This window comes from Cupressus sempervirens, chromosome 7 (genome assembly GCF_028749045.1).
Source record: "Cupressus sempervirens isolate cs-2001-9-10 chromosome 7, ASM2874904v1, whole genome shotgun sequence".
Taxonomy (NCBI): Eukaryota; Viridiplantae; Streptophyta; class Pinopsida; order Cupressales; family Cupressaceae; genus Cupressus; species Cupressus sempervirens.
In genome coordinates this window covers 274,443,567-274,461,223 of record NC_143124.1, presented here as the reverse complement: position 1 = coordinate 274,461,223, position 17,657 = coordinate 274,443,567, and positions in this window count along the sequence as shown.

The following is a 17,657-nucleotide window of genomic DNA, read 5'->3' as shown; positions in this document are numbered from 1 at the left end:
ACCTTTTTGTGGATGCTTAGTTGTTAACCTTATCTTCTACCACTTTCCAGCTTGTTCTACAAGCTTCCATGAGGCCTTTATATTCAAGCTCTCTCTTTGTATTTTCTCATCACATTGCAATATGTTGTCTCTCATGTCCATTTAGGGTTTTTCCAAGCTCCACCTCTTCCTTCTTAGTTTACCTTCGATAGGTTATTCATATGCAAGTGATCTTGGTGAGCCATGGAGTTGGATTTCATCAACTCCTACATGGTATTAGAGCCTCCCTGCTGCTACTTCATTGAAGGATTTTTAAAGCCGCAATTCAGAGACACAAATCCTAGTTTGTTTGTGCATTTTTCTTCAACTTGAGGGAAGAGAATTTTTTCAGAGCACTTTGGGCCTAAATGGATGCTACCACTAGATTTGGAAGCCCATTTATAGTTAGGATTCATATAAAAGATAGAGCTCTAGGAGGCAAATTTCTTTTGTTTATAGGCCTTGCCATACAGTCGTATGGATGATTCTTAGCAAAAAAATATAAAAATAAAGTTTGGGCTGTGCCACTGTGGCATGACGTAGTAGTCACCATAAGGCCACCTATGCTTAGCCTATGCCCAACCAGGGCCTAGCTACACCACCCTTACTACACCTGGCCCACACCTTCGCCTATGCCCCACTTCTCTAGCAGCACTGCCTTTCTCCTCTACTGTAGTGCCGATTTTGTGCCAGAGGTTTTTGTTGCTCCTCCGATGTTTTTTACCACAATGCCACCTGTTTGTAGTGCCTGCCACCTATTCAACCTACATGGAAATTTTAGGCATAGTTAGTATTTTTGTAGCATTGACATCATGTGGGGGTGACATGTGGCATGAGTATCACATAGCACTTTGCCATATCACACTTGCCATGTCATCTTTTTCCACATGCCACATGGCATCTTTTTTGTGGTGAAGGTCTCCAAGCTATTACTTTTTTTATTGTGATCTACTGACATTAGCACCCCTATAAGGCTCTCCAGGATCATTTTGACCTACTTATAGTTTTTTGGCCATATCTTGAGCATAGAGAGGTATTTTTTAAATCTTAAAGAAGCACCAAAAAGATGGTTCCAAGATGTAGACATTGGTGCAAGTCTAAGGATCATTTTTGTGGCATAGAATCTTTTATTTTGGGCTATACTATCTTTTGTATCAGCTTTTTTCCTTTCTAATAATTATAGACATCATTTGTAAGCACTTTTATGTATACGAGCTCAGATAAAGTGCCACTCTTGCATTTTGGGTTCATGAACATTGTTTTGAGACAAGTGTAATTGCACTATTTTTATAAAGCACCATGGGGGGATAGTTGTTGCCATTTTTGTGCCCTCTTCCTTTGTCAAGTGAGTGTCCCTTCTATAAAATTAGCCCCATGCAACATTGGTGTGATCGTGTCTTTATAGGTGTTTGTACCTCTTTCTCTCTCTCTCTCTCATCATTCTTGGTTCTATATGTAGAGGATTTTGGTCCACCTTCTTAGTTGCCTATCATCTCACCTCATTTGCATTAAGGGAGGGTTATGCTATTGTTCTAATTCTTTCATGGTTTGATGGTTGATAGTGTGAGCTATGTATTTAGTGGTTGATCCTATATATGAGGTGATTACAGTGGATGGATACCTATGCATTTCAGTGAGATGGATCATCTACCATAGAGACACACTCGGTTCATGCCTTCTTCTTCCATGGAGGTCCTTCAGATCAATAGTTTCTTTTTGATGGTAGATTTTGCAACTTCTTCATGCTTTAGTGATCCTCTTCGTGATCATTCTTTGTTCCTATTTTATGGGACATTTCACTAGTTGGAGGCTTCTTTAGTCTTTCACTAGGTTACCTCTTTTTGGGGGAGAGTTTTTACCTCATGATTTTCCCTCTTTCCCTATTTTCAAAAGTTGCATTTCTTTGCATTGTACATGGGTACCTAACATGGCCTCATTGCTGGGACCCATTCTATATTTTCTCTTATTTTTGTGAGCTTAAGGCATTCCCTTAAGTTTCACTTAAGGGGGGGGGGTGTTAGAGTAAATAATTTATTAATTATTAATTATTTATTCTATTTACTTAAGCTTACTTAGGTTAATGCATTTATTTAATATTTAGTAGTTAATAGTTGTAGTGATGAGTTGTTGACAACATGAGAGTTTGTTCCCTTCTAGCATGTTTCACCTTTTTGTGGATGCTTAGTTGTGAACCTTATCTTCTACCACTTTCCAACTTGTTCTACAAGCTTCCATGAGGCCTTGTTATTCAGGGTCTCTCATTATATTTTCTCATCACATTTTTATTGTAAATTTTCATTGTTTTGCAATATGTTCTCTCTCATGTCCGTTTAGGGTTTTTCCAAGCTCCACCTCTTCCTTCTTGGTTTCCCTTTGATAGGTTTGGTGAGCTGTGTTGGATTTCATCAACTCCTACAAATATCGATAGTAAGAGGTTCTTGTATCTATCTCTTTTTGTATAAAGGAACTGTATTGTATAATTTCATTTTTGGGTAGTGGCTCATGTTGCATACATTCTTTAATTGTATATATCAACTCCCAATAGGATTAAAGAAACTCGTAACAAGGTTGGGGATTTAAATAGGGCCTTATCCTCTAACAAGGACCATGACACTCTATGTATTTAATAAAATCCTAATAGGGTCAACATTCTTTAAAGAATACTTTTGTTTAGTTGATCATTTTGTGGGTACCATCCCAACCAGGGTTTTCCCTTGGCCAAGGTTTCCCTAGTTAACAAAATATGGTGTTAAGAATTCTCTTTGTGTATGGTTATTATTACTATTTAACATTGTTAGTTTAATTTCATATAAATTTTATAAAGTAATTAATAACATTTAATTGTGGGAAAATTTTTGTAGAATACTAATTCACCCCTTTCAGTATTACCTATTTCTAACAACACCTACACCACCAATGGTTATAAGACAAAGAAAAAGTAAAACTAAAACTATAGTTTTTGAGCCTAAGAAGAAAGGTGTTTTAAAGATGGTCAAGCCTACTCAAGTCAAGAGCTCAAAAAAGAGAAAGATAACCACTAAGGAAACTGATCCAAGAAAACATGCAAAGAAACTGAGGAGATGGGTGGTAATTAAGAAGGATGATGAAGAAGATGAGGGGAACACCGAGTTAGATGAATTAAGTCAATTTAGAGTGGCTACACACAGAAATCCCCAAAACATCAATGACATATGTGAGAATATTAGGAGCACTATAGAGTTATTTGGTTTTGAGTGTATAAAATGTAATTCATTGAGTAAGGAGGATAAGAATAAAGTAGAAGAGGTTGTAATCGATATTTAATTTGAATTTTAATTATACACTAGTAGAGTTAGGTAGAATGATTCCTAAGGAATTGTACAAAATGATTGATGGAAATTGAAAATTTTCATTAAGCACTAAAAGACAAATAAGAGAGGCAACATTGACTCAGGTTATGTTAAAATTGGATAAGAGTGAGGTTTTCTTAGCTTTAAGAGATTAGGTTTTTACCTAAGAGAAGAGCATTCTCAATTCTAAAAAATAAAATAGAGAATGTTGTTGAGGAAAGCAAGTTGATTTGGAAAATGATTTATGGTCTAATACCTAATGATGAACAAAATAATGAGGACGAAAAATATGAATAGGTAAATATGGAGTTGGACAAAACTAAGAGCATTGATGATAGTCAAGATAATCTTATTGATACATTCAATAATTTGGTGCAACTAAGTGGAGGGAAGACTAAGACTATAGGTATTGATGATGAACCAAAGAAGAACCTTGATAAATTTTTTTTAAGTGAATGGACAACCAAAAATTAGCTAAGAAAGGAAAGTGAAGATTCTATATATATGCCATCTCATGATAAGTTGTTGGACCTCAATCCCATGATTGTGAAAATAAGAGAGTATCCTAAGATTAGTACACAAGTGTCCACTCAACTTATTGATACAAGACCAATTATTTCAATGAGTTTACATGTAAAAGATGGTGATGCCAAACAATAGGTTGTGCTAGCTAAAGAAGCAAGTAATATAGTTGAGCCTTAATAACAAAAAGGTGCCAAAGAGGGAAATATTGGTTTGAGCGAGGAAGCTAAGAAGAAAGATGAGAGATAAAATGAAAGAGTAGATGAGTCTACTACAAGTCAAAGACCAATTTACTTAGGACCTTGTATTGAGGGAATAAATGAGGTATGATAATTAAGTTCCATTAGTGAACTCCAAATTGATCAAGAGAAGATAAATAGGATGTGTTTGTACAAAAAATAGATAAAGATAAGTGCCAGGAGAAGAAGACAAAGATAAAAAATGTAACAAAGAAATATAAGGTGACTCAAGAGTTACAAAGGCTGAGTTTGAGGGTGTCAACACAAAGTTTACAATGAATTGTGTCAAGCTATAGCACACTACAACACACCAAACTCAAAGGGTAAAAGGCTTAAGAAAAAGGTGAAACACTCACCACAAGTAATACAAGGAAAATGAATCACCCTTGATGAAGAAATTATTGTTCTTGATTGGGATGAATCTAACTTGAGTGAGGATCATATGATAATATTAAGTGAATTATTTCCAAGGAAGGCTAAGCAAGTTGAGTTGAAAAGAGAACATCAAAAGAGGAAAGTATTGTATGATATCAAATAATTTTTTCTTGATACTATTATTATTGATGATCTAGATGAAAATTTCCAATTCTTGATTAGTTGGTCTTGATATTGATATTCAAGGGGAGTTCATACAAAGGGAAGAGAGGAAATATGACAATAGAGTGATCAAGAAAGTATCTAGTGAGATAACTACCAATCAAGTTGAGCTTTCCACTCTTGTCACAAAACTAGAATAATTAGCCACAAATGCAAATACATTGTTTGCAAAGTTGTGTGATGATATTCCCTCTTATTGCAAGTCTATAAGGGATAGAATGGATAAAATAGATATAGACTTAAAAAAAATAGCAAAGATTTGAGCATGGATCCCAACTCTAGATAAATTTATTACTCATAGATCAAATTATTACAAGAAAAGTTGTTAGAACTATAACATCAAGAGTGCCATATAAGAAATGAGGTGAATGAAATTCAAGCAAGGTTTCTACCTCACATGGAAGTAATAAAAAGGCACATACGAACCACTAAGGATCTTGTAATGGACCAAAACCTCTCAATTGTAGATAATATGGTGAATCTGGTGGCTAAGATAGAAATAGAAAAATAAGTACTTCACACTTTGTAGGCCAATTGCGATAACACAATGTCAATCATTATCAGATTAAACCATCCATTTCTAAAGGAATTTAGGATCCTCCCAAAACCCCAATTGAAAATATTTTTGAGTTACAAGTGAAAAAACCAAGGGGGAATCAAAATGATGCATGATAAGGTAAGCAAGTGTATGTGTTTATGAAAATTTCTGATCATGCATGTTATCAAATTTTGAGTTTGAGACTTTTATATATATGTGTGTGTGTATATATATACATACATATATGTATATATGTATAATATATATGTATATACATACATATATATATACATACACACATACATATATATACATACACATACATATATATATATACATACATACACATATATATACATACATACATACATATATATATATATACATACATACACATATATATACATACATACATACATATATATATATATACATACATACATACATACATACATACATACATACATACATATATATATATATATACACATACATACATACATACATATATATATATATATATACATATATACATATATATACATACATACATATATATATACATACATATATATACATACATACATATACATACATACATACATACATACATACATACATACATACATACATACATATGTATGTATGTATATATATATGTTGAAAATCTGATTGAAAAGATCATTGTTGAAGATCAAAGAGGTAGATTTTTGTAAAAAAGGAAGTTGGTTGATAAAGAATGTTTTTAATCATTGTTTTGTCATTGATGTCAAACCTGCTATTTGTTAGAATGAAAATTTCTTATAAGACCCAATTACTATCACTTAGTTGATTGATGAAGAGGATTTAATCAACAAGATGTAACAAAAGCACCTAAGGGAAAGGTTGAGTTATGGTTTTGTGATGAAGTGCAAGGATCAGTTAAGACAATGTTAAAATGATGTATTGATAATATATTTGAAGATATAGAGGTTGGCCACACTTACAAACATTGAAAGAATAAATTGAAACAAGGTTGATTGCAAAGCTTAACTAAGTTCACTAGCAAGTGCCAAGCAAGCTAGTTAGAGCCAAGAAAATTTTCAATAAGTGCTGAGTAAATGAAAAATCTAGTGTGTGCCGAGTGATATAGAAGGAGCCGAGCATGTTCAAGTACTGAGAAAAGTAACAAGTGCTGAGCATCAAAAAATTTTAGTGGATGCTGAGTGAATCCACAATATGTGCTAAGCATCAGTAAAATGTAGTTGGTGCCAAGTAACATAGTATGAGTTGAGCACCAAAATTTCAATAGTGCCAAGCTGCTGTATTATTTGAAAAGTCAAAGATTCGCCAAATCTAAGTTGAAAAAGTTATTACCTTGAATTTTGTGATCTAGATGGAGGATAATGATGATGAGTTGGAGGAACAAAATTTTATGTAAACCATTTTTGAGAGAATTCAGATGGATTCTTCAAGATGTTTAAAGAAGGAACAAGATATGGGTTGGATTCAATGAATCCTACCTAATCCATTCAAACTGAAATTAAAGGATGGAAGAATCAAGTGGGAAAGAGGATTCTAGACTTCTATTTAAGGAGTCACAGGTCAAGAAGAAAGAGTTGCTGGTGCGCCAAATTACAAAGTGGTTGAAGGGTGTCAAGGAGAAGGCATCAAGGAGAAGGAAGAATAGAGTACAGAGGCTCTACTTCAATAAGTGCTCAGAAAGAGATATTTCACTAGTACATTGAGCATGATGACTCAAGGAGATAAAGCTTGAGAGGAGGAAAATCTATTAGAGCTAAAGAGATTGAAAGCTAGACAAATGCTGTGAGCTGAATAGAGATCTGAAATATGCAAGATAAGTTGTGAATTGTAATCAGGTGTAAACCCCTTATTGTTACTCTCTAGCAATTGTATCAGTTAGGGTTAAATCCTATGGACTTAGGTTGGTTTAATAGCCATTTATAAATCCTTTTAAAAGGTTGCATTCCAAGTGAATGTTCTAAAGTCCTCTAACTAGGCCCACTTCTAACAAGGTGGTTAAATCCTCTAACCAGGTCACATTTAACAGTGTGTTGTAGCCTTTAACAGGGCAGGCCTTTCATAGTGCATCACTTCAGAAGAGTGAGAATTAAGTAGCATGTTACTGGTGGTTTTTCCTAAATTGAGTTCCCACATAAGTCACTATGTTATGTGTTGATTCTTCATGTGTTATGCTTGCATGTTGATTTACAGTAACTTGCTAATAGGAAAGTTTAAAGCTTGGATGAATGAATAGTTTGATGGGCATACTTTACTTGATGAAAAAGTTTTATTAGGACATTTGGACCTTGAATAACTGATTCACCCCCCTCTTAGTTATTCTAAAGCATTTTTAACAATATATGTATATAGATACATATATATACATATTTACACACACACACACACACACACACACACACACACACACACATGCATGCATGTGTGTGTGTCTATATATATATATATATATATCTATTTGGAGTAATAATGGATCAATTAGTCTTCTAATGTTTCGATGTGTAAAGTCAAAAGTTTTTGAAAAATATTTAAAAAAATGCATGTTTTGACCAAGCTACAAGTATGGTGCACATCCTAAGAGGGATTATATATTTTGAAAGTTTTGGAATAACACATTTTTATCATGACAAAGTGTTTTTCCACTAATCCCAAAGGGGGAGATTGTTGATCCTAAAGCCAATCCGGTATTGTTAGTTAGTGCAAAACACAATCATTTACTAGGAAGAGTTGGTTGGTCAACACTACAATTGAGCCACTCTATATTGGCTAAGATATGTAAAGGAGAAGTCTAAATATTTAATCATTTTTGAGTAGTAGTGATTGCTAAGAAGATCAAGTGTCACTAACTTTCTCAAGAAGCAAAATATGAGTTGAGTGATACAAAAACTAAACAATTCAACTAAGCCAAGCATTGTTGAAGTTGAGAGACAACATGAAGAACTAGTATGTGTCAAGCACCAAAAAGGTATATGTGCTGAGTAACATAGTTTTGTATAAATATTTGGAATGATACAAACATTGATGTAAACTACTTGCTGAGCTGAAAGAATATTTTTAAGATCAAGGATTTAATCTAGAAGTCAATTATGCATGTAATTTAGGATCATCAATCCCTGTGAAAGGAGATCAACCAATCATAAAATTAGAAGGATCGAGCGACAAAAAGGATGAATTTGGATTGTTGATCATGATCTAGAAGATTTATCAGTTAGTTATTTAAGGAGGTTCTTTGACCTTACTCTTGTGGTTGTGAGCTAGTATTTTTGGATGTGAGGCTGAAGGTGAATTTAGTAAAGTTGAGTATGAAGGATTAGTGAGGCAATGCAACAGTGTAGAGAGAACTTAGTGAAGATCTATCATAGAGAGGTGATATTAGATTGTAAAGAAAAGATATATCATCAATATTCTAGTGTAAAACAAAGGATCAAGGTATTGATATATTTTAACATGTATTTCAGGGTAAATCTCTTAATAGAGTGGTCCTAACAAACCCATGAAAATTCCCTAACATAGTGCTCACTTAATTGTATAGTTAAAATCATTTAATCAAGATAGACTAAATAAGTCATGTAAGCTCTTAACTAGGTGTACCCCTCATAAGGTAGATCTTTAGAAATGATAAATTTTTTAGCCCTAAGAGGCACACTTTATTGCTATAGTAGTGAAGATTTTACGGGTGTCATCCCTACCATAATTTTACCTTCACCTTGGAGGGTTTCTACATTACCAAATCTTTGTGTCATGTGTTGATTTATCGCTTACATATTTTTATTCAAATTATTTGATATTAGATATAATATTACATGTTGATATATGATATGGCATGCAAACATTCAAGGTTAAGGCACATATGTGTGTGGTGAATCATGTGTGGATGTGGTTTATAAGTTTTATAGATCCTAATTTACTCCCCCACCTCTCAACATTGTAATTTCCCTATTAGATTTCAGATAGTAGTGATATTACTTCTTTCTTAGTGGGTGGTCCATTCTTAGCTCTTCCTTGGTTGTCTATAACAACCTACCATTGTCTCTTCTCCCTCTCTAACTACTACTCCTACTAGTTTTCTTCTTTTCAAACTCTTAGTTCTTAGTTCTATCCTTCTCTTCTTTTAGTTGAAACAACCTTCTACTTCTTTAATTGTGACTAATTTAGTTTCTTGTATCCTTTCTTCCATATCAAGAAACAACTACACATGACCAGATTATCCAACTCATTTTTTAATTCAAAATTTGAATTTCATGCCTAGTTTGTTCATAGGAGACCTATGATCCCTATGTCTAGGGTCTAGAATGGTAGTCCTGTCAGCCCTTCCATGAACCAATAGTGACCTTTTGTCCTTTCCTACTTCTTCCATTTCACTTTTACCCTCTATTAGCCCCTGTGTTATGCACTATTGTTTTAAAGTGTTTGTACAATATTTTGAATTTTCAATGGTCATACCCTTTGTCTAGGGTGGGAAGTTTAAAATAAATCCTAAATGCAAGTGAAAATATTTTGAAAAAACCTACATATCATTGAATATTTTGATAGGGTTGTTTCCTTTTCTAAGATAATTATTTTTCAAAAGAATAAGGTTAGTGCTTTCAATTTCCTGTGTTTTACTTTACCCATGGTTACTCCTAGTTAGTTTGCATTCTAGTTAAATATGCTTGTTTAACTCAAGTGGTGAGCTATTCTTAACAACCATCAATCTATCTTAGATCTATGACTCTCACTTCATCATTTTATGAAGGTGATGTCTCTTTTTTTATGCAAAAATGTGAGATTTTGATACTTTTCTAGTGGAACCAAAGAAATGCATTAATCCTCAATTTTAATCTCAATCCTCAAATCCAGACAAGATCAATGCTTGTCACTATGTCACTGAAGAAATTTGTACATGCTTTAACAATTAAAACTTAGAGACATTTTAACACATGGACAATATGGGCCATTTTTAGACACTCATAATATCTCATCATCATATGCTAGGTTTCATGCCATGATTAGTTCTTAAGTTAGGCCAAGCATTTTTATTGGCAACTTCCTAATCATTGATCAAATTGAAGATCAAAGGCTGTCGCTTTCTCACAAAATGGAAGTGCTCAAGGTTTATGAAATTTGAGAATGTGAGGAGTTTCCACATGCTCTTATGGGTCCATATAAGGATGGAGAAGTATGAAAAAAATTCAACCATTAATTAGAAACAAGATCAATGATCATCGCATTGTCACAATTTCAAACTATATGATGTTTAAAAAGTGTGACAAAGCGAGGAATTGACATGTGGATTTGGTGGGATCTAGTGTATTGCAAGCTTTAGAAGTAATGATGTCATCATAAAGTTCCAGGTGACACATCCCAATTCACTCTTAGTTCACCACATCCAACATTAATGTTTTCTTACCAACCATCAGATCAAAAGGTGGTCTACGCTTGTCGCTATGCAAAATCAAGATGCTCAAGTTTTAAGATTTGTAGCAAAGTAAGGAATCACCACGTGTCCCTATGGGCCAACATTTTGATACCTCAACATGAAAAAATCATATAACCATCCAATATTTGGTACATCTATGAACATCACATACTCAAAAAAGAAACATGTAGGTTGATTAACCAAAGTGAGAAAGTGAGAAAGTGACATGTGTCCTTAGTGGGCCCACTTTCTAAAAAAAATCAAGAAGCCATATTTATGTTTGATTGTCTAATACAAAGCTGATCAAGAGTTATCACTATGTCACAAGTTTGAGGTGTATGATGTTTCACAAAAGTGACAAAGTGAGGAAATGACACATTTCCTACTAAGTAAAAAGATGATGTAGTATTGAGTTTGAATCACAACTATCATGTTTCTTTCAGATCAACAACTAGTTTTCAAATTCTATTGTGTTACATGCATTATTTGACTATTGGGACATTAATGGGGAATCAAGGCACCCTTGTGTGAATGAATTCAATATAAAGTGTATACTTTATTCTACAATTTGATACAACACAAGACATATTGATGCAGAGTGAACATAGCCTGAATTTATGGGTTTTCATATTGCAAATTGTTATGATTGAGGTAGTTTTTGCTTTGATCAAAACTTTACAAGTAAGTGTCCTAACATTGTTGTGGAAATTTTTTATGTTTGATTTTATAAAGTTGTAAGGATGCCTCCACAAAGAGATTTATCTAGAAAAATCAATTACCAACATAGGAATGTTCATGATGATTTTCTCAAACAACTGCCTGCTTCTAGAAATGAAACCATAAAGGGAAAAAAATTGGTCCCAAAAATCCCTAGAGTGAAAATTGATGAGGGTTTCTATGATAAAGGAAATTTGTTAAGGGATGCAGAAACATCAATGGGTGGCTAAGAGTTATTCAGAAAATGGTTTCCACAAAGAAATCATGATACACCACTCAATAATATTTGAGGATTCAACATTGGAAAGCTTGTTGTGCTAGGTATTTTCATGGATGATAATTTGTTGACAATGTTGGAAAATAGATATGACTTAGTGTTGTGGGTTGTGAAGAACCATGTTGGGGAAAATTTGTTTAGGTTGATAGCCAAAGTGATCAAATAAGTCTTTATATTAAACCCCAACACTACTTTGCATGAGAAGATTGACTTCGATGAATTGCAAACCAGATATAATGCACAAAGAATATACCTTCAAGGTGAACCACTGAAAGAAAAATTTGTTAAGGTAGGGCATCTAACATTGGTAACACCATCTACCCTAGAGACCCTATTGAAAAAATATTTTAACTCTAGGGCACATGCTCTATATATTTCCCTCTACAAGAATTTTGGCATGGATGAACAAGAGCATGTCCCAACACCCTTAGTTTTTATGATGGCACAAATTATATAGTATGGAATGAGCTCAATATTTGATTTTTCTTCCCATTTAGCTAAAGAAATACATAGTGGGTTAATTAGCATAAACAAGGATAAAGTAAATAAACATTTTGGTTGGAATTCCCACCTTATGTATTTTTGTCTCTTTAAAGGTGTTTCTATCTTTGTAAAAGACATGAAATTAGAATGAGAAAGGGATGGAAAGAAGCTACAAGTCCAAATTTGGAGTGTAGATATGACTTGGGAAGTCATAGATGCTAGTTTTATCCATTTTGATTGATATTTTGCATCTAAGATGAGGATGTTATTAAGTCAAGACAAACCTCAAATTACTAAATCCTTATTGTAGCTAATTAGACCTAAGGATCATGCTATGGGATTAAAGGTTAGCCACAATTGGGGAGATGCCATCTTATATTTAGCCTCTACTATCTTCAGAGAATATGGTTTCCAAGGGAAGCCCCATGTCCTAACCTACCAAGTACCCTTAAAGGTAGGAGTTGTTGAGTTTTTGTGGAAAATTGGAGGAGAATTGGTGGGAAGATCCAAGGGGACAATTTTTCCAAATTTCCCAAATTTCCATAATTTGTGATAACCAAGGGAGGATAGAGACACTTGGGAAAGTTCCTAGATATATATTAAATGGTCCAATATCACCCTAGGTTTATAGATCTAGAAGGATTTTATTAAATATTCAAGGAAAGAACTAAGGCTGAGTCCTATAATCATATTTTTTACTATCTCGAGTGTATAATCAGAAATGAGTTTTCTTTACAAGAACAAGAAGTAAAGAAAAAAAAGGAGAGTTTTTAGTAGAGTTCTAGAATTTTTTAATGCTTTAGATAGAAAATATGATCCTTTGGGTGACATCAATTTTTGGGGAGATAAGGTAAATAAATTGACATCAAATTTTGCTAGGATTATGCAAATCTTGATTGAAAAGAAAGAGGAATTAACAAAGGCATATCCAAACTAGGCCAAGGAGGTGGAAATAAGAATAGTAAATAAAGTTGTCATCATTCCAAGAAAATACACCCTCCAAAGGAAGGCTAGATATGTAGTTTCTAGGAATGTGGGGGCATATCCTATACTAGTTTATCAAAGGCAACATTTAGAGAGCCCACCTTTAGAGAAATAAACTAAGAAGCAAAGATTGGAAGAGGGATTTTCATCAAGGGTGGAAGAATACTCTCCCTCTCAAATCCCCATACATTTTTAAAATGAAGACTCCTTTAGGGAGAAATTGAAACAAATGGGAGGCCAAGATAATGTTTTAATAACAATATTAGAGATAGAGGAGGGAATGCCTCAAGATCCCCAAATGCCACTTTTAGATCTCACTGTTGAGGATTACAAAGGGATAGAGATGGACCCTATTGTAGAGTAGGATGCAAGGAAATTTATCACTGATGATGATTTTGTTAAGTCTAGGGCCTTCATTCAATCCTTTTGGAGAACCAACATCTCTAATTTTGAGGTGAAATGCAAGAAAATAAAAGGAGGGAAACCAAACAAACATGACTCTAAAATTGAAGAAGAGGTTAAATTTGAGTTGATGAAAACTTTTAGTCAGATAATCCCTTAGGGTGAAGACAATTGTTGAAGGATTTAGGTGTTCTTATACTAATAGAATGGGACATTGCTAATGCAATGGTTTTTGATTCCATCAGGAAAGAAAAGGGCACCAAATTCAATATAGAAAAGGAGGTCAAGGAAGCCCAAAAGGGGTGAAATATAGTGATGATCATAAGGCCCTAGTTATTTGGTCAATTGAGAAAAAAGATAAGTCTAGACTTTAGGAAGCTTCAGATGCTGAACATATAAGAAGTCTAGTAGTATACAAAGTAGGAGATGTGGATAGTGAGAAAACTACTCTCATAAATAAAGAGGTGAATGAATTTGGTGTAGTGGTGGCCAAGATAAAGATAATTACATTAAGCTCAACATTGATTTTGAAAAAGTGTTAGAAGCCTATGATGAGAGAGGAAGGAAAATTAATGAAATGGAGAAAATCATTTCAAATTTGCAGAAGTAGCAAGGAAAGAGAAAAGTGGGGGAAAACCTAAACAACTCATAATTTCAAGCTCCCCTACTCCACCTCCCCTCATCAGGCCTATCATAGATATTATAGTTACACCTCCACATCAAGAATTATACATTGCAAACATGAATGGAATGAGGATAACACTAAACTTAGGGCAACTCAAGTAGAGGTACAAATGCAATACGAGGATAGAGTTAGAGATACAATTATTTTCTTAGTGGATAGAATAAATTGGCCTCTATTCCATTTAGAAATGTCAAGGTTGGTAGAAATTTGGAAGGGATTGGAGAATACTAATGTCATTTTGAGAAAATGGATCAGTAGAGAGGATGATATTACAACTCTATGTTTTACTGTTATTGACAAGATTGATGGTCAGATTGAGAAAACACATGACCATGTAAGTGACCTACTAGATTTTGATCTTAAGAGAGAAATGATACAAAAAAGATGAGAACATGTTTCTCTAAATATCTTAGTGGGAAGTTTGATCTTTTTCCTCATGTGTTAAAAGGCCTCGGTAACATCAAAGATAAAGAGGAATGGGAAAATGAATTGAAAGAAATAATGAGTATATGGATGAATGATGTTGTCAAGAAAGAAAACTATATCTAGTTTTCTAGAACTATTGAAGAAGTAGTTAATGTACAAATATTCTTTGATTATTTCCAACAATATTTTGAGGAAATAAAGAAACTTGGAAAAAATATTCTAAATAGAGAAAGAAATCCTCAATTCAACTAGCTAGATGACACTTTTTTCGATAAATGGATGGTAGAGTATTCTTCAGCCTCAAAATTTTTATAGATGGCATCTAAGAATAAATAAATGGACTAATCCACAACCACTAAGGAGAAAGAATTGATTAACAAGGTTATTTAGGAAACCATGGTAGAAATAGATGGGATGGATTCACAATTGACACTTGAAGCTGAAGATAAAGTATCAGAAATAGTTGAGGAAAAGGACATCCAATAATTAACTAAAGAATCTAGAGAATTAGATCAGAGTAGAATAATAGAAGAAAAAGTAGCCCCACCTCCCGAGGGAGATCAAAATGTTGAAGACAACCCATTAGAAATTGTGGAGGAGTAAGAAAAAGGCACGATAGAAGAGGCCCCTACCCCACCACAAAGAACCTACTAGGAAAGTACTTTTCTATTAAATAGAAAGATACCAGAAATATCTTTAGTTTCTCATGCTATAAGGATAATGACTTTTTTGTCTTTTAATAACCTTTTGTTTTTCTTTAAAGAAAGCTATCCTTTTCCCTCTAGGCCTGAAGCTTGTTGTAAATCATGCTATATAAATGAGTTCCCAAGGCTAGAGAAGGCTCCAAGAATTATTTTTTTGAACTAAGTCTTGTTTATTTTTGAGTTGTTCCAAGTATATAGTATATGTTTTTTCCAAAAGAAAAAATTAAGAAGTAAGAGTTAACAATTTCTAATCTAGTTAAGTTTTCTCTGACAAGAGTCAATATTGAATTGTGTATTTTTTCAAAGAAAGTAATACAAAGAAACAAAAAGTTGGCTATACATTTTTAGATCTTGTCTCTTCTTTTGTTACCACTTAATTCTTTGAGATTTAATAGTGAAGTTTACTAACTCTCAATTGTAATTCATTTTGAATTATATTTTAGTTTTATTTTTTTTTATAATCTAAATGGGTTATGTAAATGCTTGATGTAACTTGGAAGAATTCCTTGGTTTTCAATAAAGATTTTGATAAGAATGAGATCTAGAACTAAATATTGATATTATTCTCACAAAGTGTTAAGATAATATTTGATAGTAAATGTCAAATTCATGTGAGATAATAGCACAATAGATAAGGCACTAGCCATCCATTAAAGTTGATATAATTTGGACAGTCTATATGGCATAATCCTTTTATAAATCATCCTTTTAATATTTTATTATTGAAGATTTAAAAAGTTAGCCTATACTTGACTCATGGAGTTTTAGGATTTGAAATATCAGCCATTTATCATCTCTCTTATAGCCCTAGAATTAGAAGAATTGAGACCAATTTATCTGTTATATTGGAATTCATATTAAGATTTGAAGATTGGAGAGAGAAAGTGAATTCCTAGGTAAACCCACCTGAATTTTGCAAATTTCAAAGTGGAGAAGACATTGTAGAGTCTTTTTATTTGTTCCTTTAAAATTATTTTCTCAAAAATACTTCTCATGGTTTTTAGCTAACTCCTAGTTGTTTCTCTACTTTTAAAAGGTAGTTTAAATTCTGTCAAATCAAAAGCCAACACCTTCTATCACATCGCTATTTATTCATTACATTGATGAATTAGATAAACTATTATTCATTTTTGACTACCTATATCAAGGTGGGTGTTCCAGAGTCCATGCTAATGTGTCTTGTGACTGGTCAATACCATCAACTTCCTTCTCATTCTTATTCCTTTGATTGGTTGTCACACATTTTTCCAATCAAATACTTTTGGACATTAATGATCACACTTCATATTTTGCCCAACCTTTGTGCCATAGATATTTGTAGGGTCAATAATCTCCCCCTTTGGCATTGGTGGAAACACATCATTTACCAAAATTCTCCCTTTTGCTTTGAAAAGTTCCTTTGATGGAAAAACTTGTTACCATTCCTTCACCTATTCTAGTGAGGACTATAGTGTTGGTAGATGGACTTGGCTAGGATTTGTCAAAAAATCCCCCTAAAAAATGTGTCTATCTTTCTTCATTACTCTTTTGTCTCTATATCATTTTTCTTTATTCCTATCCTTTTTTTGATTCTCCTCCTTTGTCTCTATTACTATTCTTTCATTGTTTGGCTTTTCATTTTCTCCCCTTTCCTTTTTGTGTCTATTCTCCCCTTTCTATATTCTCCCAATTTTTGTCATTAATGACAAAGGGTTAGGTGGGCTGGCTATAGGTTGCTAAGTATGTCTTGGTATTGACCCTATATGATGGCAAGATGAGTATCCTATAATTACATTAAATTTTTGAGATATATGATTTTACTTAAGATTTATCTCGCCCAAGACTCATGGTGTTTTTTGAAACTCTTTTGACTAGTATGTTTATATTTTCAATGTGCATCTAGATGATGTCTATCATTGGTGACAGCTTGTACTATACTTTCATTAGTCTCATAGCTCTCTTCTCTTTCTCATATTTAATCTAATGAATGAGATTTAATGTTCCTTGTATCTTGGATAGATAGCCAGTTGTAGAATCAGTGACTATATTGAAATTATCCTTCAAATTTTGCAGCTCCTATTGATTTTGTTGTAGCTTCTATTCAAGATTTGGTAAGAGGGATTATGGATATGATGACTTCTTTATGATTGATGTTGAATCCTAAAATTTTTCTTTTAGTTTATCCCTTGCTTCCTATAGGGTGGTCATGTCATTCTCTACCAAATTTTTCAAAATGTTCTTTCTTTTGGCTTCAAGCTTCTTTTCTACTAATTTGTCTCCACTTCCTTGATCATATTTTACCTTTGCAACCAATATGGATATTTGGTTGATGAGACCT